Source organism: Equus asinus, chromosome 21 (genome assembly GCF_041296235.1).
Source record: "Equus asinus isolate D_3611 breed Donkey chromosome 21, EquAss-T2T_v2, whole genome shotgun sequence".
In the NCBI taxonomy this organism is placed as follows: Eukaryota; Metazoa; Chordata; class Mammalia; order Perissodactyla; family Equidae; genus Equus; species Equus asinus.
Genome location: NC_091810.1, coordinates 22,317,507 through 22,345,166, shown reverse-complemented (window position 1 = coordinate 22,345,166; position 27,660 = coordinate 22,317,507). Strand labels below are relative to the sequence as shown.

At 41.0% G+C, this 27,660-nt stretch overlaps 1 long non-coding RNA gene across 1 annotated transcript in view; it reads left to right on the top strand.

Annotated features, from left to right (window-relative positions):
• Positions 1-27,046, top strand: part of LOC123279674 (uncharacterized) — a 47,088-nt gene extending 20,042 nt beyond the window's left edge. Inside the window, exons 2-3 of the long non-coding RNA XR_011496514.1 lie at positions 14,887-14,974; positions 24,425-27,046. This is a non-coding gene — a long non-coding RNA (uncharacterized lncRNA). The remainder of the gene's footprint in view (positions 1-14,886; positions 14,975-24,424) is intronic.
• Positions 27,047-27,660: the final 614 nt, after the last annotated feature.

Here is a 27,660-nt window from a genome sequence, read left to right as displayed (position 1 = left end):
GTGAGAGTGGTATTACTGCTCCCTGCTCAGCAGTGCACATTAGCGTGACTTTGGCTTTTTTTGGTAATTTGATCCATCCATTTAAGAAATATTCATTAAGCACCTATTTTGTTTCAAGCTCTGTTCCCAAAAAATGGTGTGTGGCAGGAATAGACAAAGTTCTTGTTCTCATGGAACTTACATTCTAGCAGGGAGATTGACAATAAACAAATACATTTTTAATTTACACCAATAATTTAACAGGTGAAAAGCACTATTGCAGTAAGCTTTGGCAGGGTGGGGGGTGGTTCTGTTGAAATCTGTCACCAGTGATTTCTGAGGCCCCTTTCACACTCTCGGGCAAGATGTACTGTTCGTTTGGGCCACTGTGTTCCATTTTGGCTAAGTACATTCGTTTAGGAGTTTATTTGTTTTCTTCCACATAATCCCTTTAGGATTTGCAGTTTTTTTTTTTTATCATTGGTACCAAATTAGTGAGGCATTTTTAAAAGCCTTTTATCATTTCAATGATTATAATAATGTAAATGCTTTTCAGGAAAGCAAAAAGATTCAGCAGAGGAGAACTATGATTACTTGAGTTTTTTGCATGCCTTTTTTCTCTGGTTTTGTTGTTTCTTTTCAATAGAGCTAAGGAGTAGAAAAGGAGCAATAGTATCTTCACACTGTCATTAGTGTTTGTCATTGTGTGGTCAGAAAAGAAAAATAAGATTTCTGAAAATACGAAGGGCTTCCAATATTCAGAGCGTGTGTACATATATTCAGAGTATATATTTAACATAATAGATGTAATTAAAGATCTTTCTCTTGAACTTGGTAGTAATGAGAGAGACTCTTACTGATGTTAGGGGTGTGTAACTAGTTTCTGCAGGTGCTCTTGTGCAAGGCAGAGAGGCGTACAAAGAGTTCTGGTGTGGTTAGGAGCACGCACTGTGGAGCCCGGCTGCCAGGTGCAAATCATGGCTCCACCCTGAACAGCTCTGTGACCTTGGTCAAATTACTCCATCTCTCTGGGCCTTAGATAGTCCCCATTTTAGAGATTGTGAGGATTAAGTGAGTTAATATATGTAAAGTTCTTAGAACACTGCCTGGCCCACAAAAAAAAGGCTTAGTAAGGTTTAGTTATTATCCTTATTATCATCATTATTATATTGTTGTATCACTCTATCTCTGAGAACTGCTCTAAGACCTTTGGGCCAGATGAACTATGTATTCGGGTCACTTTCTTACTCAATTTTGCTGCTAAGCACATTCATATAATTAATCTATCGTTCTGCCGTCAAAGTGCCCAGGAGATCTGATTTTTTTCTCTTTCCTGTCTTAGAATCTTCACTTAATGTCTCTTGACTTCTGGCTGCAATAGTCCTCTCCTTCCGTTTCCTAAGACAGATAAGTATTACACTCAGACACTCACAGTCTTTAATCTGCCCAGCTCTCTTGGTTCAATACCCATCTGATGACCTCTATTTTGTAACAACAGTGACGCCACTCAGTATGAAAGTGAGATCTTCTGAGATGATCTCCTCTTATGACTGGTACATCTCACAGGGTTGTACTATTTTGTGCACCCCACCAACATGAGCATCCTTCACTAGTTCTCTGTATATATCCAGTGGTTGGAAACATTTTGAAATATGAATTATTATTTAGGTTAATGAACTTTGGACATTTTGGGGAAAATCTCCCTCATCTCATGCTCATGATTACATTTCCTAGGTGTTTCTTTTTATTCCCCCTTTCCTGTCTTCTCACACACATTCCTTGCTGGAGAATTCTCCTTGGACATGTAGGCAGGTTGAGTTGGCCTGTGAGCTGGTGATTTTCACCTTGACTGCGCGTTGGATTTATCTTACGAAGTTTAGAAAATATTATTGCTGAGTTCCCAGCCCCAAAGGTTCTGATTTACCTGTTCCAGGGAAGTTGTTGCCAAGGTGTGGTTTTCACTGTTTTAACAAGACTTCTAGTTGATCCTGATGGAAACTAAAATTTAAGAACCACTGATCTTGGGTACATGACCTGATCATGGGGCATTTTAACAGTTCCTGAGATGGTTCTAATTTACAGCCAATGTTGAGAACCACTGCAATGGCTTCCTCTGGATGACATAATCATAAGAAGTATCAACTTGTAAAGATTAGTGGAGCTTTTAATGGCAAGGGTTCTGTATAAAATAGAAGTAAAAATTTCATCCATTTGTAAGCTCCTAATTGTGGGCCTATGGTAGGTTGAGTTACCAAATTGTCTCTGAATGAAGCTCAGCTTTCAGTTTTCTAAGGCAAGACAGCTTTACTATTGAGCTCTTGTGTCTTCTTCTGGAAAATTGTATATTATTGATAAAGCTTTGGCATGGGTTATTGAGTTAGGCCTATTCTTGCATTTCACTGAGTTCATAATTAAGCCAGTTTATATGAAAGACTTGACAGACAAGACTTAGAGTTAAATGTATTGATTTGCATATTGATTTTCTTTGAATCTTGTGGTTGCCACTGTATATCACACCCGACTAGAATCTGCTTTGTTTTGATAAGAAAGATAATTCAGGCAGTTGGGTTTATTGCTTAGGCTGTTAAATTGCAAAATAAAATAAAAGTTGTCAACCATTTTCTTTTATGGCTGTTGGAGGAAAGGTTCATATTAAAGTTAAAGTGACTAGGCTGAATGTTGACAGGATGTATTTATTTACCCTGGATTCAATAGTTCTGCTCATCTCTAAAACATCCTCAGATCATTCTGTAGCAGTGACTCTCTACTTTAATTATTAATTTAGTTTTTTGAGGAAGATTAGCCCTGAGCTAACATCTGCTGCCCATCCTCCTCTTTTTGCTGAGGAAGACTGGCCCTGAGCTAACGTTCGTGACCATCTTCCTCTACTTTATATGTGGGACGCCTACCACAGCATGGCATGCCAAGTGGCACGTAGGTCCGCACCTTGGATTCGAACTGGTGAATGCCTGGCCTCCAAAGAAGAATGTGCGAACTTAACCACTGAGCCACCTGGCCGGCCCCAGTGATTCTCTACTTTAGCACACTTAGAATTCCCTAGAGGGTTGTTAAAACAAGGATCCTGGACCCCACCCCAGAGTTTCTGATTCAGTAGGTCTAGGGTGGGACCTGAGAGTTTGCATCTGACATATTCTCAGGTGACGTGACTGCACCTGGTGGTGGTGGTGGTGGGGACACATATTGAGAACCACTGTCCTAAAGCATTTTCTATTATATTTCCTAGTGCGCTATTACATAGGGTGTATCTGAGGGAAAAAATTATCTTCATTAAGGTTACCCAGGAATATGTTTAGTCATAGGGAGTAGAAATATGTTAGAATAATTGCAAAATATTTGCTCTAAATATGAATTTCATACTCTTCTAATTCCATTTGTAGCTATGGGATCCCATAGTAACACACAAGAAACAGAGATCTATCCATCTCAGAGATTTGTAAAGCTTTTTGGCCTCACTGTGTTCACTCGCATAATGGGAATGTTCTATGCAAAGTTGAAAGCCTCATTCAAAGGATAAATATTTCTGGAAAATGTTAGTGTAGCACTGGGTCCATGATAGTACCTTTTTCAATCTCTTTCCAGTCCATATCCCGTAAGGATTTATATCACCTAGTGAATAGCTGAGTCTATTTTCTGGGTCCTTGGCATCTACAGCTAGAGCACCAAAAATTACGTTGTAAAAATTTCCATTCAACTGAATGCTTTCAGCTTCTGGATGTCCAAGTATACCATTACAAGCCCATACATCACTTAACATGTAGTATTTGCACATAAAAATTCTAAGACACATAATTTAAGAAAGAAAAAAGGAGATCCCTATATCCTACATGCTAACTCCAAAGAGCCTACAAAACAAGGCACTACCAAAAGGAAATGCACAGTGCTTCCAGAACCACTGAGATCCCATGTTAGAGAAGGCAAATATCCATCATAAATGTGCTGCTCGTGAGCTTTAGTTAAGGAAATACAGAGCTTGGAGTAAAGCTCACAGAGAGAGAGGAAGGACTATATATCCCACTATGGTCTCTTGCATTTCCGCATGTTTCTACATGTCTATGTCTTGTGCTTAACTGTTCCAGACTAACTTTTCAAGTGTATTTGTATGGTAAACAGCTTTGGAAGATATAGTTTCCCCCGCTGGAGCAAAGGGCAGGCATCTGTATTGCCCCTTATAAAAGATTTGGGTTCCCTAAGTTCAGCATGTGTCTCCTAAAATGCAACCCATCACATGGGCAGGTGTCACCTGACCCACTTCACATCACCCTGCTGGCATTGGGGCTCAGGGAAATGGTACAAAATGCTGACACTCTGGCTATTGCTATTGCTATGAGTAATAAATGGTCCTTTGTCTGTGACCTTGGAGTCCTGTGTCTTCTACCAGCACCCACAAAATTGTGGCAGGCTGACTTGTTAACTTGCAAGTAGGGAAAATATCAGACCCTTCAGTTCTTGGCACTGCTTTCCCTCAGTTGAGTACCCAGCACGGTTCGGTTCAGTCTTTTATTACATGCTCTCTTAGAGCTGTATTCTTTTCCTTCAGAACAATTATTTTTGTCATTGTACATTATGTTCATTCATTAGTAGGAGTATTTGATTTATATTTATCTTCTCCACTAGACTTCATGAAACAAGGGCTGTGAACTTTAATTTATTTTGTTCACTTTTGAAACTTGACTGCCCTGCATAGAGCTTAACTAAATTTAGTGAACGAATGAAGGAATGGAGCCTTCTTTGGTTAGCTCTTCTTGCAAGTTGGATTCCCTGGAAAGAGACTCTGAGACAGAGATAAGCATGCATGATGTTTATTAGAATCAACACATGTGGAGGGAAGAGAAGAAAGCAGGACTGGGCAAAAGGATTCACTCTCAACAAATTCCCATCCAGTCTCATGGGGAGCTCCCTTCAGAGTTGTCCTGAGTTGAGGCAAGGGGCCAGGACCTTTATAGCCCCTCTTCAACCATCTGTGGGATGTGACCTTCCCTGGGTAGGGGGTGCAACCATGGACAAGGCCATTTTCAAAGAGGGCTGATTGTCAAGGGCCGTATTCTGGTAATATTCCAGCATCTGGGGGAATAATTCCTTCATCACTGAAGGGAGCTCTGGGAGGCATATCACACAGTCCACCACAGCCTCCTTCAATGTTTATGTTCTTGGTCCAAGAGTAAGCCTAGAAATGACCTTCCTCTTACTATTGTTTTGTGTGGCTCTTGTGAGCTATTTAAGGGTGGGTATGATATCTTATTCATTTTTGCAATCTCTTGTTTATTTCAAGACGCTCACTCTGTCTCCCATGGAGTGTTAAATGGTGCATTGATACTGCAATGCTTGTTGGGTTTTGATATAATAATCTGCTGTTTAAGAACTGCATGTTTGGAGTTCCTTAAGACCCCTGTCATACGGAGGAGAGTTTTTGACATAGAGGGGGAAGGCCTCGAACATTCACTTCTTATTTCTCCTTCACAAGAGCTCTGTGCTCCAAATGCTTTAAAATCCTCAGAGAATATCTGGTTCTTTCATACGTTTAAGCTCTTGCATGTGCTATTTCCTTGGACCAGAATGCCAATATGTCTATCTTTCTGCCTGCTCTCTCTTTTCTCTCCATTTCTAAGAATACTTTGGAACTCAGCTCAAATGTTGCATCTTTTGCAAAATATTTTCTGAGTTTCTCCCCTGACTCTCCCCTCAGGCTTGTGTGTGTTCTCGGTGTTTTGTAGAGACTTCCTCTTAGCACTTTTCAGTTTGCTATAATTTCTTTAGTGTCTCTCTCTATTGTGGGACTGAGAGTTTCTTGTGGGCAGAGGCTATATTTTATTCACGTATCCTCAGACTTCATCACAAGGCCTGGTACCAGTGGTGTTCAGGAGCTGGCTCATAAGGACTTGTGACTGCCAAATATTAAATTTTAAGGAATTTTGTGAGTAGGTTGTGAAATACAGTGATTAGTAAAAATTAAATTACATAAAATTATAATTAAATAAATTATATCAAAAGACAAAGCAAATAAATACTCCAAACTCACCTCTTCCTAATTGTTTTTCTGCCTTTGCTGTTATCCACGCTCTTGAAGTCATTTACATCTGTGTTGTCTGTAGTGGGGACGTATTATATAGTGATCTGCACTGAGCATCTCTTCCCAACTCTGTGTTCCATCACATCATTCTGGTAGCTTGAAATTGGCTATGATGGAGGAATTTACTGTGGTAACTGGCAAATGATACAAACCAGGGCTCTACCTCAACCCAAACTGGTTGTTGAACATTTACCAGCACACCACTGCCTGGCACAAAGGTGGTGCTTGATAAATGTCAGCTGAACGTAGGGGAAAGAGATTTTGGAAAACTTCATTTGGAGTGGGCCTGAGGTTGGCAGCTATGGAGGCCCAGATGCAGATTTGAGGAAGCCCATGTGAATCTGGGACTGTTAAGGATTGCTCCTAGGGGCACAGTGTCATCGTTGGCCATTTTGATTTCTCTTCTCATCGTACCTGCCATATTTTCTTGCACTAACCAATGTGTGGGACCTGATGTGTTTTAAAACACACTCTCCAGGAGTTGCCACTTCATATTCAGTTTCTTACTTCAACAAGCTGGTGTTACCTGAGATGGAATATTAACTGAGAGAAAGAGAGATTGGCTTTTTTGTGTTTATTTTTAACTAAAAGCTCAACACACAGGCCCTGAGCGACTGCATGAAATTTTAATTGCAAATAGGATGCATTTTGATTGCCATATGGCCATATCATGATGTACATTGACTTTTTCTGAACTGCTAAGTGTGAATATTCTAAGATGACAGATGTGGTTAGTGGTGCTGTTAGGTCACTGGAGGCGGATGTTGTCCTAAAGTTGAGATCAAGGGTTGCATGTACGGAGCCAAGTGAACTGGGGAATATGAGCAATTATTTGTGATTCTGCCCAAAATGTCAGGGTCTGAGGAAGAGGGGCTGGTGCCAAAGGCTGAAGTGGTGGCAACTCTGTTTCATTTAAAGATACAGGGCTTCTCTGTCCTCCCCTATGTTGGACTAAAGGAGATATTTTATTTTATTTTTAAAATGAAAAGAGATTTTTATTTTCTTATTATAATATAAATTCATACTCCTTGTAAAATAAAATAAAAAAGGCAATACCAGAAGAAATAAAGAAGAAAGCAAAAATAAATCATCCAATATCTTATCACTTTGAGCTAACTCTTTAAACATTTTGGTATTTATCTCTCCAGAGTTTAGATATATCCTTGGCCCTACCAGTCAAAAAGATTAGATTGAATTTTATTTTCCACAACTTATGTTTAAAAACATTAGATTTCCTTGCAGTTCCTACATGTAAAATAGCATTTTAATATTTTGTTTCTTAGCACACTAGCCCCATGGCGATTCTGATGGTGCTTGATTCCTCTGAAAGATATAGTGCCTGATTTGAGAGATTTTCAAGCTAGTATGGAACTTTCACTACCTCTGGTTTCATTGGAAATTAGAGCAAATTGAAGAGGACAGGACAACGTGGGGCCCATTGGCCCTTGAATGTTGCAGAGTTCTTCTGAGAGGGAAATGAAACTGGAAATGCGGGATGGGGTTTTATTCTTTGGCCCATTCATTCAACAGACGTCTGCAGCGACTCTGTGTCAGGCACTGGTGTCCAGAGATGAATAAGATGCAGCCACTGCTCACATTCTAGTAGTGGACATCCTAGTAGTTACACAGCTGTGTAAACGAATAAAGTATGATGGGCATGATAATTGCTATTACAGGGATTTTAAACAGAAATCTATGGGACCCCAAAGGATACAGTGATTAACTCTTCTTGGGAGGCACTAAGGGACTATATGAGTTAGATCTTTTTCTCTTGCAAGTGAAAACCCAACATAAACTTTAGCAAAAAACAGAAAAGAATCCAGGGACTCAAATACTGTCATTAGAAATTTGCCTCATTCTCCTTGTCTTGACTAATTCTTCCTTGGTGAAGGCTTTATCTTTCTGCAAGCTCCTCCTATATTATGGCAAAATGGTCTACATAGCCATAGGATGACTTTTTATCAGATGTTTTATTCATACCTCTTTCTGAGTGTGGAGGAGCCCTGGAGAAAAGGTATTCTGGTTCAGCCGGTGCCACATGTCCATCTTTGAGCTAGTCCTTATGTCCAGGGTGATGCCATTCTCATTGTCCGGGCTTAGGCCACATGACCTCTCCTGTGGCCTCCCTTGAACCCTATGTACTTCTAGTGGGGAATAAATGTGTCCTGAACCAGGGGAATGGATGCTGGCAGATGTCCACAGAGGAAGGATTCACCTGGGAGGTGACACTTGGCTTGCCCTTTGCAGGATGCATAGTCTCGTACCAGGTAAAGGCTTTTGAGTGTCAGGGGATTGATGTAGGTGGCTGCGTTAGGGTGGAAGTTGGGTTGAGGCCAAAAACAGAGGTGACACGAGTCCAAATTGTGAAAGGCCTTTCAGACTACACCAAGAAATTTCGATTTATCCTGATATGAAGATGCTGATGGAAGTTTTTAATGTGGATAAATGATATGGTTAGCTTTGATGTTTAGGAAGACAATCTGGTGAAAGTATGGGACATGGATTTGAATGGAGAGAATCTGTGTTTTTCAGAAAAAGATAGAAATATGTTGGCTGAGAGTGGTGCACTCTGGTTGCCAGCTCCAAAATGGCGGCCTGGGGCACCTGGCTGAGGATTGTGGGGGAAAGAACGCCAATGGATTAGCAACGTTTGCCATCTGAATGGGATGGAGGGTGGTGGCATACAGGCTCTGTATTCAATGATCCTGATCAAGCTATGGCCAATGAAAGATTATTAAAGTTTTCCCCCTCTTCCTTTTCTTTCCAAAAAGGATAAAGAAATTCTTAACAACTTACAAAGCCCTTATTATTTATTTATTTACTATTACTGTCACCATCTTATTATTTGTTGACAATAAACTAGAATAAATCATCTTTCCATATGGCTTGCCTTATACATCAAGGAAACAATGAAACGTTACTATTTGCTTCAATATAAATGTAACAATTTTTTTAAAAGTTGGAAATTCTTGCTTGAAAGTGTCTTCCTGAGAGAGTTCTGGAAACTGAACCTTACATGGTATTCCCTGTGGTCATAGCCGTCATGTGCCCCCTGCTCTTCGGTCTTGGGTTATAAATTTTCATCTCATTTCTCTGAGCTTGAGTTTTAAGGCATAATAATAGATGGTGGTAGATGGAACTGCCACTTTTTGGTTTTCTGCTCTTACTATATGGATGGATAGATTAATTTATAGTGCTATTAATCTGTTACCCTTCACCAGCCACAAATTCAATTTCATACATTAAGGTGTGACTCTAGAGGGGATAGGCTAAGGACAGATCTCAGGGCATGGGTAACAAGTTATTAAAGTTGGAGATGAATGTGTGAATGACTGTGAGGAACAAAAGTAACTCATGGAATTTTTTAAATGACTATTTTTAAATAGACAGCCAATTAGTACCCTCTTTAAATCTATGAAAATAAGAAAGCAGTGCAATCAGATTGTTTGAGATCTCACCCCTACCTTACTTTTGAGCTTCTTCTCTTGACATCACCTGCTTCTACTTTAAGCCCCTGAAATTCCAAATTCTGTTTACAGCTCCTTTGAATGTGTCATGCTGTTTCAGAACTGTATGTTTCCGTTCATGCTGTTGCCTCTGTCTGGCATGATTTTCTTGCCCATTTTGCCCACTTAACATTTTCCAAAACCTAATTCATTTGCCATTTCCAGGAAGCATTCTTCGATGCCTCTCTCCCTTATTTCCTTCCTGTACCTTATGCAAACTTCCATTATTTCACTCATCCCACTGGACTCTATTTACTTGTTTATACAGCTGTCTGCTCTACTTGACTGTGAGCTTGTTCTTGATAAGGATCATATTCTATCGTGGTATCCTGGTATATAGTGGGAGATCAATAAATGCCTGCCAGATTGATTTCAATGCCAATGTCACAGGTATCTCAGAAGACTCTTATAAGCTGAGTATACAGCAAAAGAAAAAGATTGAGATTAGCTCCACTCTCCCAACTTTCTAATGCCAGAGGCATGGAAGACCTCAATATGAAAAGATTTCTAATTCGAGATGTTCCAGTGGAGTCCATTTTCCTTTTAATTTATTTTTGGCTCATTTGCAAAAAGCACAGCTACTTTTGAAATGGAACAGTAGATCAAGGGTGTGTTATTCACTTAGGGAAACGTCTTTCTCTTCCTAAGTACTTGGGCACATGTGCTGTCTTTGCTTCTCTTGCAGTGGCGGCTCAGGGTCAGCGCCTTTCATCTCTGATGCTCTGTGTGTAGCCTCCAGAGGATCACATTCAGCTTGCTCGTCTTGGCAATGTTTTATTTATTAAAGTGTTACCAAATGGAAATTATCTTTTGACTGTTAACAAGCTGTGCTAACATGAACCTCTATAAAAAATGAGTTAGCTCAAACTAAGGTGCGAGGATAGAGCCGTTTATCTCTCCCCTCCTGACTTCAAAATAGGACTGGGGCAGAATTCTTCTTGGGGATACTTCCCAGTAATTGGAGAGCTCTTCGCCGATCACTGTGTAAAGTAGCTCTCCATGCCTCTCCATCCCTTTGCTCTGCTTTATTTTTCTCCCTAGCACTTATCACCACCTGGCATATTTGTTTGTTTATTGTCAGTTTCTTCTACTAGAATGTAAATATGAGAGCAAGGAATGTATTCACTGCTGTTTCTGAGCTCCTAGAACCACGCCTGACTCAGAGAAGGTGCCTAATAAATATGTGTCAATTGAAAGGGGGTGTGCTTATCACCACTGTTCATAGAGCCCTCACCATGTGCCAGGCAATGTGGTGAGCATTTGGCGTATATTATTTAGTGTCCTTCTCTCACCATACAACCAGTAAGGTATTCTGCCGTTTCCATTTACCCTGAAGGAAATGAAGCTTAGAGAGATCTAGTAAGTTGTCTAAGATTTCACAGCTGTATAACTGGTGAAGCCGAACAGTGTTAGATCCAAGCAGTGTCAGCATTTTTAACCAATGTGGTGTTTGTGATGGGTAGGTTCAGGTTTGTGAATCAGTCATTGGAGTTAGGTAATGTTGTTTCTTGTGCAATATTCTGTCATTTGGGGTCTTGGGATTCCCTGTGTCTCATCCCATGCCATTCAATTTAGTCTTTTACCCATAAAAACAATAATTTGCTAAGATTTATAATTTTTAAGGTTTTAGGAACTATATCAAGTCTTGTACCTAGGTGATCTCATTTGATCCTCACGATAATCACACAGAGGAGATCTTATTATTCCCCTGGCACAGATGGAGAGAGGAGATTCAGATGATTTAAATGACTTACCCAAAGCCACATTGCTGATAAATAGCATAGCTGGGACTTGAACACAGGCTTCCTGGTTTTGGTGCCCATTTGCTGACCTATAACCCTTTACTGTCTAACTGGAAATTCTCTATGTGATATTTTGTATACAACCAGAAGAAAATAATAGTGCAATCTTAAGCTGTATATTAAGAAATTAATGTCTGTGCAATGGAAAGGAATAACCTTGGGGAACTTTGTGATGGTTGGGCCACACATGGAGAACTGTGTCCATGTATTGGTGCCACATTTTAAGGAGAGACACAGAACCAGAGAGCATCCTATGAAGGGGAGGACAATGAGGAGCTTAGGATTTGAAGAATGGTTGAGCAAGGTAGAGATGCTTGCCTTGTAGAAGGGAAAACGTAGGCCAGGGAAACGTGATGGCTGAGAGACAGGATGTGAAGCCAGGTCTGACGGAAGAGGCTTCCTGTTTATTGGGAGGCATTATATCAAGGTGGCTATAAACTGAAAGCCTGAGTTATTGTCTGTGTTTACATCCAAGCTTATCCTCTTACTGGCTGCTATCCTTGGGCAACTTATTTCATCTCTGTCTCATTGTCTTATCTGTTAAATGTGGGCAAGCCTACTTCCTTCATTGTGTTGAGATGAAAATTGAAACAGTGCATGAAAAGCCCCTAGCACACTGCCTGACACATAGTAAATGCCCAATAAACATTGGCTATCATATTGTTAGATAGCTGTGGCTTCAGAGAGAGATGTCTGTGATGGATTATGGCTCCTCGTGTGCCAGTGCCCTTAGGGAACCCTATCAGTTATCTAGTTCAGTAGCTTCATTTTGCAAAAGAGATACCGGAAACTCAGACAGGAGAAAGTCAGGGCTTGAGATTATATGGAGAGTCATCTGCGGGACTGAGTCTATCACCCAACTCGTCTACTGCACGCTGTCTGAGGTTTCGTCATGTGGCTGGTGGCTGTGCTAACTGTCAGCTCCAGTTCAGCAGTGGGGAGACACGTTGTAAACAGGGAGTGCACTCTTGGTTAGACCCAGGGTCACCGCTCTGTCGACGCCTAAAAGGGTTCTGGGAAGGAGATGGGTAACACAGAATGGTATTAACCCCTCTGTCAGGCTGTCTTGCTGATTCCACCACCAAAAATATCCAGAGTCTGACCACTTCTCTCCAGCTCTCTTGCTGCCATCTTAGTCCTTGTCACCACCATCTCTCATCTGCACAACTGCAAGTCTCCCAACTGGCCTTCCCCGCAGTCTATTTTTCTCCTACAATGGATTCTCCATGCAGAAGCCAGAGGGATCTCATGACATGTAAATTCCATCATGCTTCCCATCCCCACCCTGCTTAGCATTTTCTAACTGGCTTCCTCTTGCACTTGGAACAGAATCCAAACTCCTCATCATGGCCTGCCAGACCCTATAGGATCTACCGCTGCCTTTTTCTCTGATGTCATCCCCATTCACACTTCTACTTACTCGCAAGTTCCAGTCGCACTGGCATTCATCCTGTTCCCAAAAGTATCCATCTAGTTCATACCACAGGGCCTTTGCATATGTTCTTCCACCAGATATTTGAATGGATGGCTTCTCCTTATCACTCATATTTCAGTCTAATTTTCCCTTCCTTAGAGAGGCTGTCCCTATCTCTGGTGGCCCTGTTCTCCTTTCTCTCATTCCATTATTCTTATGGCACCTACTTTCTGAAATTATCCTGAAGTCATGTGTTTTTCTAACTAAATGTCTTTACACTGGGGCCTTTGTACTTGTTTCTTGCTATATCCTTACTCCCAAAATGGTGTCTGAATGAACTCCTTGTGAATTAGGGTTTACTGCACCACAGGGAGTTTGTGTTCATAACACAAATACAGAAAGTCACATCTGGAGAAGACATTCCGGACCCAAACTCAATCTTTCTAGGGATTTAATTTCTCACTCCGTCAGTGAGGATAAAGCTAGGTGCTTTTAAACTCAAGATACACGAAGGTAGTTATTAATGTCTAGGAGGACATTTCAGCTAAACATAAGGGAGAATCCACAAATCAGCAGCTCAGAGTTTGAGGTGAAGGGGGAGAGGGTGGGAGAGTGGTCCAGGGGGCACTTATTTATTATCTCCACCAATATTTGAAAATCCACCATTAGCTTCTTGCTCCAGACTTTCAGCTATATGTTCCTTCCCTCTTCTCCCTTTCTGGGATCCTAAGGTGGCAAAAAATATGATGAGCTTGGTTGCTGGCACCTAATCTTGCCTAGGTAATTTCTAAAGCAGGATCACAACTTCTCAGATGTCTTCAGGGGCCAGAGCGATAGCAGAAATGCAAGAATTTATATGTGTCAGAAAGTAGAGAGTCATGGGGCAGGTGGAGAGCTGGAGTGCATATGCCCACTGCAAGGTGCCCATGTTAAAAAAGAAACAAGTCAGTGGCTGGATTTGGTCTTTGGCCGGGAACTTGAGTCTCCCATTTTAAGAACTCTTCTCCTTCTGATTTTATGACTAAGCAGTTTTTTTTAACCAGTCAATACCTTTTGGATGTGTAGGTTTCCTTTATACAAGCACTTATTCAGTGTCTATTAACTTAGGATTTTGGTCTATGACCAAGAAAACTGACACATGTGTGAAGAAGTAGGCTGGGATTTTTTTTTTAAGTGGAGAGACTCCTAATTGCCCATCTTGTCTCCTTCCTTTACCTAAGGGCTTGCACTTAATACAGTGTGGCTAATTAATCAGAGTTAAAGATAAATTGTCTGCTATTTTGTTGCTTTCTCATTGTAACGTGAAAACAGCTGCAAAGTCCCAAAATCTCTGTTTTCCTAGTATTATTTATGGATCCTCTGCACAGGTGTTCTTGTAGAAGTATATTTGAATAGAATATTTGGCAGTACTACCTAAGGCTGTTTAAAAGAGGCTGTAATGTACCTAATTATTTCTAGTAACGAAATTATTATAGGAGCATGTCTGTTTAAAAGAAAATTAAATTACCCATTATCCAGTGATCAATTGGGAAAAAGTATATCAGAGAAATGATAACAGTAAATTTGTTCACTGGGAAGATTCAGAATATATTTATTTTCCTGCTCCATGGGTACCCAAGGTAGAAAATGTAAAGATTGGCTAGAACTGTGGTTTATAATGACAAATTCACATCAGGTGAGATTTATACTAGATAAATTACCTAGCTATGAATCCAGATGATTTGAAAGTGAATTAATACTCATTGGCATGAATCAATTTCTGTTGGGGATTGCAAAGGCAACGGAAAGAGTCTTTCGTGCCAAGGATCAACACAGGCCTTAAGCAAGTCATGGGCTCTCTAGTAAACAACTCCTATTCTCTGTAGAGACAGCTGGTTCTAGCAGGAGACTTCTGAGGTCCAGTGTGAGTTATTGACCCCTTATAGACTTGTCCCCAGGGTACTACTGTAAATTTAGCTCAGTTTGAGAGTAACTGGGTTCTAATACCTATGGGCTGTTGAGTAGCCTGTGTGAAATGGCGTGCAGTGTCAGGCCATTAGCATGTCAACATGCTGTACATCAACCAACCCTCTTTTACCACCTCCTTTCTCCCTCAAGGTTTTGAGACTGGGAATGAAGAGGTGAAATTAAACTGGCCTTTCACCCCAGGAGTTCTCTCTGTAGACAAGTTAAGGCACAGTGACAGGTAAGATAAACCTTTTGGGGTGTACATCTCTTCTCCTGACAGAAGTCTTCAGCTTTAAGATCTGTCCCTTTTAGCATCTTTCATCTGTATCATATGTATATGATATATGTAATATAATATATATCCTTCTTGTTCCTTAGTACTAAGTCTAGATACTGAGAATGTTCAGATGGTTTACCATCATAATAAAAGTGTGTATACACACACACGCACACACACACATATAGATTTATTTTTTTGGAACACTCTAGTACCTCATCCAGGAGTGCTCTATCTGATGAGCACTCCTCTTTTGAGCCCTGGCTTAGTTGTCAGTCCTTCACCGCCTGCATTAGAATCAGCTCAGGAGCTCGTGAGCTGTGCAGATGTTGGAGCCCTGTCTCAGACCCACTGAGTCAGAATTGTCACGGGGGAAGGCTCAGGAGTCTGCACTGGGAACAAGGGGACATGCTGGAGTTTGTCTTCCCTCCACGGACACTCATCTCCTTCCTTTGAGAGGCGCCCACATTGGATGAGATTTTATTCCTCCTTACATTTTCAATGAGTCATGCTGGGGCTAATGGTGTTGTTGACTGAACGAATGCATGAATGCATTTCTAGTTCATTTGGTTCTATCCCTGACCCTGGGACGTGATATATTGAGAGAACGCTTCTTTGGTTTTAAACAGCAAGATAACACAGGGAAGGAGAATAAAACCAGCACTCTTTAGGAAAGTTCAGATTTGAAAATGTGACACCTTGAATGGGCTGGCCATTATTTTTCTTTAAGCGCAGTTAGGTGAAATGGCACAGTGTGTGGCATACAGTAGATCTTCAATAAATATTTGTTGAACAACTAAATAAGTGAATTAACAGAGGACTCCTGTTACTAAGGGGTAGTTTGCTGGGGTTTGTGAGGGAGTGTCAATGTTTTAGCACCTTCTTAGGGGGCATGGTGCTATGGAGTGAATGTTTATGTCTTCCCCACATTCTTATGTTGGGGCTCTAAACCCCAACATAACGGTATTTGGAGGTGGGGTCTTTGGGAAGTCATTAGATTCAGATGAGGTCATGAGGGTGGGGACCCATGACAGGATTAGTGCCTTTATAGGAAGAAATACAAGAGAGGTGATCTCTCTCTCTGCCATGTGAGGATATAGTAAGATGTCTGTCTGCAAACCAGGAATTGAGCTCTCACAAGCAACCTTGACCTTGGATTGCTAGCCTCCAGAACCATGGGAAATATATATCTGTTGCTTAAGCCACCCAGTCTATAGCATTTTGTTATAGCAGCTCGAGCTGACACATGGTCGTGTGTAAGGGAGGGCTTTCTGGAAAGATAACACCACTCCGTGAGTCAAGGTATGTGTCTGTCTTTTTCGTAACTGAATCTTCAGAGCGCAGGATAATCCCTGTCCTGTAGCAGAGGCTAGATAAAGTTTATTGAATGAATGATTGCTATAAGTCTTCAACCCAAAGGAGCAACTGCAATTTGCAAGATTTCTAGATCAGAATGATAGGAACAGGCTGGTGAGCAGCAGAGGCAACTCTGTCTCCTTGAAGCTGACTTGTTTGCTCAGAGCTCTGACTGGCCCTGCTCCCAGCAGCCAGCCTCCCCTGCAGGCTCCATGTGGGTTACCCCTGGAACTGTGAAAGGAGACTTGAAAGCAAGAGGGAATGTCAGGTGAATTATAAGACAGGCCAGGCCGGGAGGGCTTCACAGCCACTCTAATAGGTGTGAGCTTCAGGGACCTGTGGCTTTTCTGCCAACTTGGCTCCAGCAGTCACAGGGAGCACTTTGTAACCTTCCTTCTGGGGACTCATTAGTGAGGGGAGGCTGCCAACACAGGGCAGCCTCTCCAAGAAGAAGGTTAATTATGGTGGGTGGACAGCCAGGGAGCACAAACAAGGAAATGTTTTGAAGTAAAATGTTAGCAGATCTATGTGGGAGTGACACCACTGGCAAATTCTAAGGTCAGCCTTGGTCTCTTCATCTACAAAATGGGGCTAATAATGTCGGTGACATCTGTCACGTGAGATTGTGAGGATGACTTGGGCTAATGTACATGGAAGCACTTTGTATATTAACGTCCTATATAAATGCTAGCCTATCCTATTTACTTTCTGGCTGTGTTCAGTTCAACAAGGACCTGCTGTATTGTAGGCTCTGTTTTTGGGGAAAATTTGGATGTCCTGGTATCTAATTGCTCCCTGCAGTATGAAGTAGAGAACTGAATGTTTTAAGAAAAGAACCAGCAAAAAGTGCTGGGGGCTCAAAGGAGGGAAAAGAAGGTCCTTTTGGGGAGGAGTTAAGATGCTTCATGGAGAGGGCAGCAATGGAACTGGGCCTTGGAGACTGGGCAGGATTTTTACAGGCTGAAGTGTAGAGGAGAGGAGACATTTCAAGGGGCGGGACCACCAATTAACAAGGCCAGGGGGTTGAGAGACGATGGAACACAACTCGAAAGTGGTGGGAAATCCACGTAGGGTATCGATGCGGGTGCAGTAGGAAACGAGACTGGAAAGGCAAGCTGGAACCAGATTCTGGAAGCCCATGAGGCAGCTGCAGACCTGATTTGACAGAGAAGGGGGCCATGAGAGGCAGTTGAGGAAGGATGTCATCTGACTCATGCAGTACTCTAGGAAAAACGAAACATTGCAGTAAGGGAAGACAGGATGCTGAAAATGCACATTATGGTTTTCATCAATTCAAGGGTTATTTTAAGCCAGAGAAAAATGAACAGGCAAGAATACTTTGAGATTTCAGACCTACTTCTGCAAAGGGATGAGGAGCAAACTGCTTTCTGATAATGATCCAAGATCAGTTCCTGCAACCAGAACAAGTTCCTATAAGAGCCAGGCCAATTCAAATATAGTAGAATCCCAGGGCAGAGCGCTTCACCGTATTGCCAGGTCAGTGAAATTGTGTTTCTCCTGGGAAGATGGCACTGGTTTTGATAGCATGATAATAACTGTGAGACTTGCTCCCCACCCCCATGTTAAAATGGGAGTGTCTGTGGCTTCAATATTACCCAGATTTTCTAATTTAAGAATAGACAGTTTCACAGAAGACTTCATGTTACCTGCATAAAATATAAATTAAAAATTAATATTTTCTGGTTTTGTTTCTAATTATAGAGCATCTTTTCAGTGCAGGAAGTTTGGAAAATATAAAGGTACCATTTCAAGATAACTACTGTTAATATTTTCCCTTCTGCTCTTCCAGCCTTAAAAAGGGTATGAATAGTGGTTGTGTATGTAAATACACAGATATGTTTGTCTGCATATACATCTGGATATGTGTATATTTATATAAGATACAATTTTTATAAAATTTCATAACATAATTTTTGTGTCTATACATACTGTCGTGTAAGTATTTACATATATCAAGGTATACATAATTATTTTTTGTGCTCAGCTTTGTTCCTTTTGAAGTAGGTTATGCACAGTTTCTCATGTCATAAAATATTTCTGGTAGTATGTGCTTTGCTGTTCAGAAAAGCGAGGTCCCCCCAAATCCTGTAAAGTCTTGACACTAATTGTGCTTATATTTGTATAGAATTTTTATGTGTATCATCTCTTGTTATAGGGATTGTCATTATTCCCACTTTATGGATTAGGAGGCTAAAATTTCAAAAAGTTGAAACTCTCTCGAGGTTGAATAGCCAGTAACTTTGCTATTGACAATGTTTGCTGTGAATAAGCCTTCATATCTGAGATCAGGACTCAAATTGTCAAGCAATTTATGGCAGTGGTTAAGCACATGGTCTTTGGAACACACTTACTGGGTTCAAATTCCAGTTCCACCACTTAGCTGGTCAAGTTTCTCAAGCTGTGCGAGCCTCTGTTTCCTTACCTGTGAAATAGGGAAGCTACTAGGACCCGTCTATCACCTGGGTGGTGATGATAAAGCAATGCGTTAATTTGTGAGCTCCTTTTAGACTATGCCCGGCTCATGGAGATACTGTCTATATGAAGGCCAACTCTTATTAAAACAGATCTTTTTCTACCTTGCCGACTGTCTCTTTGTATGTGACTGAACCTTAACCTCTTGAGTTTCTTTCTTTCTTTTTCTCCAGGAAAGGTGATTTTATATAAGACTCTAATAAATGTAACAAAAGAAAGTTCATCCAAGGAAGGAATATGCACAGCTGTCACCTCTCTTCTGAGAGGGCTCCTTTTTCCCGCAGAGCTAAATGAGCATTTGACTAGATGAGAATATTTGCAGTATTATCTTTGGGATTTTTGCTGAAGCTAGAAGCTATACTGCTTGTAAGTTTTGTATGGTGAAGGATCAAACTATTTTTGGGGGCCAGTTTTTGGCTTGTTTGACTTCTGGTGTCACCCCAGCTCCTGGCTGTGTTGCTGACACTGTTGGCTAAAATTCCAAAGTGGAGGCAGCCTCATTCCTTTGTTAATCAGGGTGTTTAATGGAAGGGCTAATGATGTGATATGTAACCACACTGCAGTTGTTAAGCCATATGGCACTTGCTTGCTGTTATTTATGGTGAAGGCATTTATGCTTTTAGTTTCCTGAAGCACTGAGCTACATCTGAAATGATGTTTCAAAGTACTTTGAGAGGCAGTGGTACTAGCTTCATGTTCTAATCCAACATTCTTAGGTCTAGCCTGTGAAGAGCATGGGGAAAATTGGCACTGGTGATATGGTTTGAATCAGAATGCACCATGTATTTGTGACTGCACAGAACAGGAAAGAACTGTAAGTACTCACCTAGAAACAAAACGTTGTCATCAACTTTTCAAGAGATTGCAAGGGTATCAACCAGAGCTCTTATGTTGAAAAGATGGTGAAAATGATATTTTCTTGGCTTCTCTTTATGTGGATGGATTTGGCTTAAAAAAAAACAAACAGAATTGAAAGCACCAGGTTAAAAAATCTGGGGTAAAATTTTATATTAACAATAAAAGTGAGAGCTGTTGTCTATCAAACTTCCTATATGCTAAGCACAGCAGCTTTAGGGGCAGGCCAGACATATGCCCAGATGCCAGTTCATAAGGAGCATGGGGGACATCCCTCTAGGTGAGATGAGAGGAGAAACTGTTTACCAGACGTCCCCACACTATGAGTGTTGTATGTGTTGCACCACTTGGATCATATATGTACACATAACCTATCATATGTGTCACTTGCCCATGAGGGAAAGTGGTACCCTCAAGGGGCTTGTTCAACTTCATAGGGCTGATATTAGAAATATTGAACAGATGGTAGGTCATGGATGCAGACCAAACAGTTCAGCTGTCAGTAGATACCGGGATGGTCCCATTGGTGCTTATCAGGTAAACACCTTCCCTGGTTTTCTAGAGCAGTAATTCTCAACCAGGGGAGCAATTTTGCCCCCCTCCCCACAGGAGACTATTGGCAACGTCTGGGGACATTTTTGCTTGTCCCAATTGGTGGAGGATGCTCCTGGCCTCTAGTGGGTGGAGGCCAGGGATATTGCTGTGCATTCTGCAATGGACAGGGCAGCCACTCCCCTCCCTACAACAAACAGTTATCCTGCCCCAAATGTCAAGAATTCTGGTGTTGATAAACCCAGCTCTACAGTGAGTCTGAGGCCAAAGTTGAATTCCTTGCAAGAGGAAGGACTGGCCAGCAGGGTCCTCTTCTCCATCCTCTCAATGTGGCATTTAGCATCTCTTCTGAAAAAACGTTAAGCAGATATTTAAAGAATCTTATCTGAAGGAATACTAATTAACTAGCCTGTATAGGACACCCTATGTCTTGGTCTAGTCCTGGGTAGGCACTTTAAATGCTGCTAAGCATTTTAAATGTGTTATTTTATTAAATCTGATAAATGACCCTACAAGACTGAAGGCAATAATACTATACTTCAGAAAACAAGAGAGAAAAGTGCAAACCTCTGCTTTTAAGTGAATACCTCTCAGTATTATTTAGAACCAATAACATGGCAATCAATACCTTATAACATGGTTGGTTTTCTAGAAGATAGAAATAAACCTTATTCTACACCCAGGAAGGGCCTAGGAAACTGATATTTTCTTAGAGGCACTACAAAGCCGTAGATTTAAAAGAATTGACAAATGGCATTATTTCAAGCCTGGTTATTATGGAGAGAATGAGCTTGTTAATCCATGCACGGAGTGCTTCCTGCCATGCAACCTTATGAGAGATGATACATTGCCATGTGCAAAGAACTATAACTTTTCCGTTGTGGTTTCCATCTGTGTGGGGACACAATACCCAGGGAACATAAATCTCCTGAACCTCAGGACCTGATTTGTTAGCTGGGCTGGTATTTCCTTATCTGCTTGGTTGATTTTGTAGGTCCAACTGTAGGGTCTGATATTGATCCCACAGACCATTAGTTTTGAAATTAACCTAGGCTCTGTTCTAAGTACGTTACACATATTAACTCATTCATGCATTATGAACATTTTCATTTTATGGACAAAGAAACTCAGATTCAGATGCCAGGGGGATAATTGCCCCATGTCAAGTCAGGGCTGAGCCCAGATTTGAACCCAGAGTCCATCCATTATGATGTGAAACCCCTCTGTTCCAGTGTGTGGGGGCTTAGCATGGTTGAATGTGGGCTTTGGACTAGGCTAGAATCCAGGCCCTGCTACTTTATTGCCATATATTCTAAACTCTTCAAGCTACAATCTCCTCATTTTTAAAATAGTAAAAAATATACCTCCAGTATTATAGTAAGTACAGTCAATCCTCCTTATTCATGGTAGTTATGGTCTATAAAGTTGCTGCAAACAGTGAAATAGTGAATATGAACATGTGGCTCCTAGGGGAACTGCAGGGTTAGGTTCCTATGAGCCTCTGGTCACAACATTTTGCTCAACCAATCAGTACATAATCTTGTTTTATGTCTGTTTCTGATTAAAGCCATCTTATTTAATATATATTGTTGACTCATTAACTTTGAACTCATGACCAATAGCACTATAACTCATGCCTGAATGAAGCTTACCTAACATAGGGATGTTTTCTGTAAGGCGTATCACACCCTTCTGGCACTTGAGAACACTAGACAGCATCAGCAGTACAGTTGGGTCATTTTAAGCAGTGATATCACCAAGAAATTGTGAGAAATGTGATACTAAATAGACTGGGAAAAGAAAAGGATACTTGTTTACATATGAGAGCTGAGACAGGAAGGCAGAGCATCGCCTTGTTTGACCTTAGCTGGGAATGTGCGTGTCAGGCAACTCAAATTTTTTGCTGCTCTGTGCATGTCTACAAGTGACTGTGACAGCACCCTGAGTATTGGTTTTGGAGATATGAATAAATTTTAGCAAGTAGGTGAATTTGCATATGCAGAATCCTTGAAGAATGAGGGTGGATTCTGTATACCTCCAGGGTTGTAGTATGTATGAACTTAGGTACGTATATATAGTGCTTAGCATGTCACCATGAGCACATGCAGAGTATTCAACAAGTGGCAACTATTTTTGTTATCTTAAATAAAAGTATGCCAAGAATCAGGTCCCTTTTGGGTGGTTTTGTGCTGGCCCTCTGTGGACCAGGAAGCTTCTGTTCAAGAGGAGACGATGAGGCTATAAGAAGCAGCCTTTATGGAGACTCTGCTTGATCTGCATACTCTCTTTACTTCAGGGTGTGAAATAGGGCAGCCAAGGGGTGGAATATATTGGATTTTGGGGGGTATGTAATAGAATAAGAGAAGATGGGAAGGGTCAGTTCAGCCCTCCACCTCTCCCAGCCTCGTAGGATTCCTTCTTTATATTCCAAAATTTTAGTTAATGCTAAGGCATGATCCCCAAACCAGCATGCAGCATCAGCATGACCTAGGAACTTGTTAGAAGTAAAATTCCCACCCAGACCTCCTGAATCAGAAACTGCGGATGGGCCCAGAATCTGTATCCAACCACCGGGTGGTTCTGAAGCAGGCTAAGATTGAGAATCGCTGCTCTGGTCTAAATCCCCATTCAGGTTATTGAGTTCTCTTGATCACTGAGTACTTTCCAGTCTATGAACCTCTGTGAGACAAGTGTTCAGTACTCCTTTCGTGATGGTTAAAACTTGCATGGATTTTTCTGGGATTGTCTGGGGCCTAATCCTTTTATTAAAAAATGGCTCCTTGTTTGGCTTATGATAATTTCTGAAACTCCCTTATTAGGTTTCAGCTTCTTATTTAATGGCTCACAGTAGAGCTTCTTTTTTATTTTGAATTCATTTTTATGCAAATGCCTACAGCCTCCAGAAAGATAAAGCATGCGTGCGAATGGATTTGTCTTCCTAGGTTTTCCTTTCATTTGCAAAAAGTTTAGACCATTTCGTGTTTCTATTTTCCCCATCTGTTCTCTAACCAGAGTTTCTTTATGGGTGTTATTTGATAACTCAGACTTTCTAGGTTGATGATATTGTGATGATTTTGAAAAATCTCCATTTTTGTCAAGCTATTTGTTTATTCATTTGTTTTGCAAATATTTATGAGACCACACCTGATGCTGGGCATTCAGCTAGATGCTGGAGAGACATTGCTGAGCATAATAACAGAGATTGTCCTTGCTCTCATGGAGCGCACCTGCTGGTGGGGCCAGATGTTAAAGATGCAACATAAAAGTGATTAGAGCTTTGGGAACTGCTGTGAAAGAAGCACACGAAACTCTGAAAGAGTACGCAATATAAATAAAACCTAGTCAGGAAAATGTGTCCATGTGTTTTTGACATTTGAATAGACTTTTTAACAGATGAGTAAAAATTAGCTAGGCAAAGGTAGGTATGGGTGGGGAGGGCGGGAAGTGTGAATATGTGTACAGATCTTCAAGAAGAAATCAAAGCGAAGGAGGGATTCAGAAAGTGAAATAGAGAGTGGAGCAAGGAGAAGCTGGTCAGGTAAGCAGATGACGTTTGCATGGCTAATACAATGCAGGGGATTGTGGCAATAAAAATTCCAGCTGATAGATCACACAAAGCACCTTGGGAAGCTAATCTAATATTCTTGGAGATCACTGTGTTGGAAGGGAAGGTGGGGGTGCTACTACCCCCATGGCCCTGTAGGATTGATGAGGAATTTAAAGGATATATGTGACTATTTGAGGAATGTTTGTTTTTCAAAGACTTATGGGACAGGTCTACCTCATACACACACTTAGATTTCAGTTATTTAAAGTCAGCAGTCACGAATGGTTGATGTTTCAACACAGTTTTCTCCATAATATCTCTTTGCTCTCGATAATCCGGTCCAGCCCTCAAGCTTCAAATACAGTCGACCTGGATTACATTTGAGGGGAGTGAGTTCACTACTGAGAGCTTGCAGTGTTGATATAGTAGCCTCTCAGGCCTAGCGATTTTTTTTTTTTATTCTGTGCCAGTAGGAATATTCTCACGGCCATAAGTCAAATTTGTATTCATTTACTCAACTTTTAAAGGAAAACATTTTCAGTAAGTTTGGGATATAAAGAAATATTTGAAATATCATATTCAAGTCTATGTTTTGTTTTGCTTTCTAGGATGAATCATTTGAGGAAATGTCTTGAGTTCCAATCATTCATCTTTCCATTGTTTACTAAATAGAAGAAAGGGCGTGGATAAATTAAGCGGATTCTTAGGAGGTCAATTTCACTGGACTTCTGGATGACTTTGGGTCCATGGTACTTCGCCTTTCTGAGTTAAGTAACACAGCAAGGGGAACAGTTATGAGTCGGGAACTGGACAAGGAAGAAGATGAAGAGAGTGATTCTGATATTTTGACTTTGAGGTACCATGAAATATTCAAGAATGTATACCCCATAGGCATTTGGGTTCCTATCTGAGAGAGACTACTCAGGAGAGAGACTGGTTTAGTAATTTCAATTGGGAAAATTTAATCATATGGATGATATAGAAAGTCTGGGTAAAGGATGAGAACTTGGATAAAGAATGAGTCAGTTGAGGAAAAAAACAAGGGTATAAATGAAGGCATGCACAACTCTGGCATTTAAAGGAGGGAAGGAGGAAAAGGAGACTGCGGAAGGTTACTGAGAAACAGCAGCTGGAGAGGAAAAAAGAAAGCAGGAGAATGTGTGGGCTCCTTAACCCATGCTCTGCTGGCTTCCTCCTATCTCTCTGACTCATCTTTGTCTGACAAGTATTTTCAGTTGTTCAAGGAGACAGCTGTCAAGGAAAATGAGGACAGAGCAGTATTCGCTATGTTTAGCAACAAGGAACCATCGGGAAGTTCCTTGGCAAGAATCCTTCCATGGAATCCTTTCTTCCTCCCTTTTCTTTTTTATACTTTCTATTACAAAAATTTTCAAATGTACACAAAAGTGGTAGGACAGTATAACAAATGCCTACAAACCTACAATCTAGTCGCAACCATGACCATGCTTTTTGCATTCTTGTATCCTATTATTTCCTTTTTCAAACGTTAGTGTCTAGCACAGAGCCTGGCTCTTTAGAAGCAGTCATTAAATATTTGTGGAATAAATGTAAATGAATCAACAGTGTGTAGTGTACTGTTAAGGGGTGCAAAGGTACAAACAAAGGTGCATTTCCACCCTCAAGGAGTTTACAGTCTGGTTGGTTGGGGCAGACACAAGGCCGCAGGAGTTAGGTCCAAATAAGCAAGGGCTTGGGTTCCTTTGCCATTATCATAGTTCCAGGGAGCATTTCTATATTCCATTCACTCCTTGCCCCAATGATAAGTGAGGTGCAGTGGAACAGCACAGTCTGACTGGACTTCCATTCTGACTCCAACCTTTCCCTGCTGTGAGATTTTGGGCTACTCATTTACCTTCTCTGAGCCTCAGTTTCATCATGAAATTTTCATGGCGAGATGGAGAAAGAAATTAATCCTTTAGAATTGTTTGAGAATCAAATGAGAAGTGGATGTAGAGCACTCAGCCCAGAGACTGACCCAGGGCAAGTGCCCAGTAGATGGTAGCGACCATCATTATCGTCATCGTCATCTATCAGTCTATTCTCCAAGAAGAATTTTCTGCTCTTCTAGTCTGGTTCCCTCCTGCTCCCAAGCACACTTTCTTTCATGTACCTTCCCATCACACACCTCATCCTCATTTTCCCTCCTCACCTTTCCAGTTTTATTCTTCCTGTCTTGGAATGCTGTTGGAGTAAATATGTAAGCCTAGCTCCAGTCTGCTTAAAGGCTTTCCCACCTGCATCTACCAAATGAGACATGGCTTTCTGTCCTGGCATTCAAGGCTCTCAGCAGCACAGCCCCGCCCGCATCTTGGCAGTCTGACTTCCCACTGCTCCTGAACAAGTCTCCAGGCTGCACCGCTCGTTGTTCCCTGAACACACACGTTTGTGGGACCTTTGTAATAATAATCCTTCCACTTGAAATCATCTTTCTGCTCATTTACAGCCTTTACCATGGAAACCCTACCCGCCCTTCCTGTTTGGATATTACTTCTTCCATGAATATTTGCCAATATTCCCACAATTGAGTATGGTAGCTCCCCCCTCTGATATATGATACCCTTTGCTGCTCTCCTTGTCTTTATCATATTTTCCTTTATATGAAGGCATATCTACGTATCATTCTATATTACGTAAATGTTCTCAGGATTAAATATTGAAAATGAGATGACATGCCTGAAAGTACTTAGTAAAGCATAAAGACTGACAAATATAAGCTCTAACAGCAATGACATAGAACATTAATCAGCACTAATCATGCACCCCATCTATAAAGACAAGGCACACAGTGTCTCAGTCTTTATAACAACATTATGAGATATGTATAAGTACCACTCATTTTTGTTTTGTAGGCAAGGAGACAGAAATCTAGAGATGTTAAGTGATTTGTCCAAGCTCAAGTAACTATTAAAGAGCAAATCTAGGATTCAAACCCGGGCCTGTCGGACTCCAGGGTGTAAGCACTTAAGTGATCTCTTAGACTTGCTTTAAAAATCATTGTAAGTACAACTTTGCCTCAAATTAGCTAAATGACCTTTCTATTAAAAGAAATATATATATTCCTATAATTACAGTGAGATTAGCCTCCTTTTTTTCAGCTTAGATATCTTTTCATCTGCTGTAATTATCTACTTTCCATTGTTAGTGAAGACCTGGTTAAATGAAGAGATTTGTTGCTACTGAAATTGAAATGAACCTGTGTTAAAATTATGGCAAAGCACCTACCCCGGGGCCTGAGATGAAGCCATTAATATGAGCATCTTATCTTATTTCAGAGGATTTTCAACTTGAATTTCCCAACTGGAGTGCATTAACAGAGCTGATCAATGCCCCAATCATTAAAAACAAAACATTGTCTTTGCACATGGGCTTGCTTGCTTTTTTGTTTACAGCTCATTTATAACTTGTTTTTTTCAGGGGATGGGTGGTAGTTGGGGACCTTGGGCTGCCTCAGGAAGAGACAAACGGTTCTCTCAATCTTGGTTAGTGTTATGTCTTGGGTGAAAATTTCTACCCATTTATTAATTGACACTTAGGGATATTTCCTTAGACTACCTTCTCAGAAGTGTAATTACTGGGTCAAAATCTATGGATTTAAAGTGGCCTTTATTTTTATTTATTTTTTATTTATTTTTCCAAGGAAGATTAGCCCTGAGCTAACATCTGCTGCCAGTCCTTCTCTTTTTTCTGAGGAAGACTGGCCCTGAGCTAACATCTGTGACCATCTTCCTCTATTTTATATGTGGGACGCCTGCCACAGCATGGCTTGCCATGCGGTGCCATGTCTGCACCCGGGATCCGAACCAGCGAACCCTGGGCCACTGAA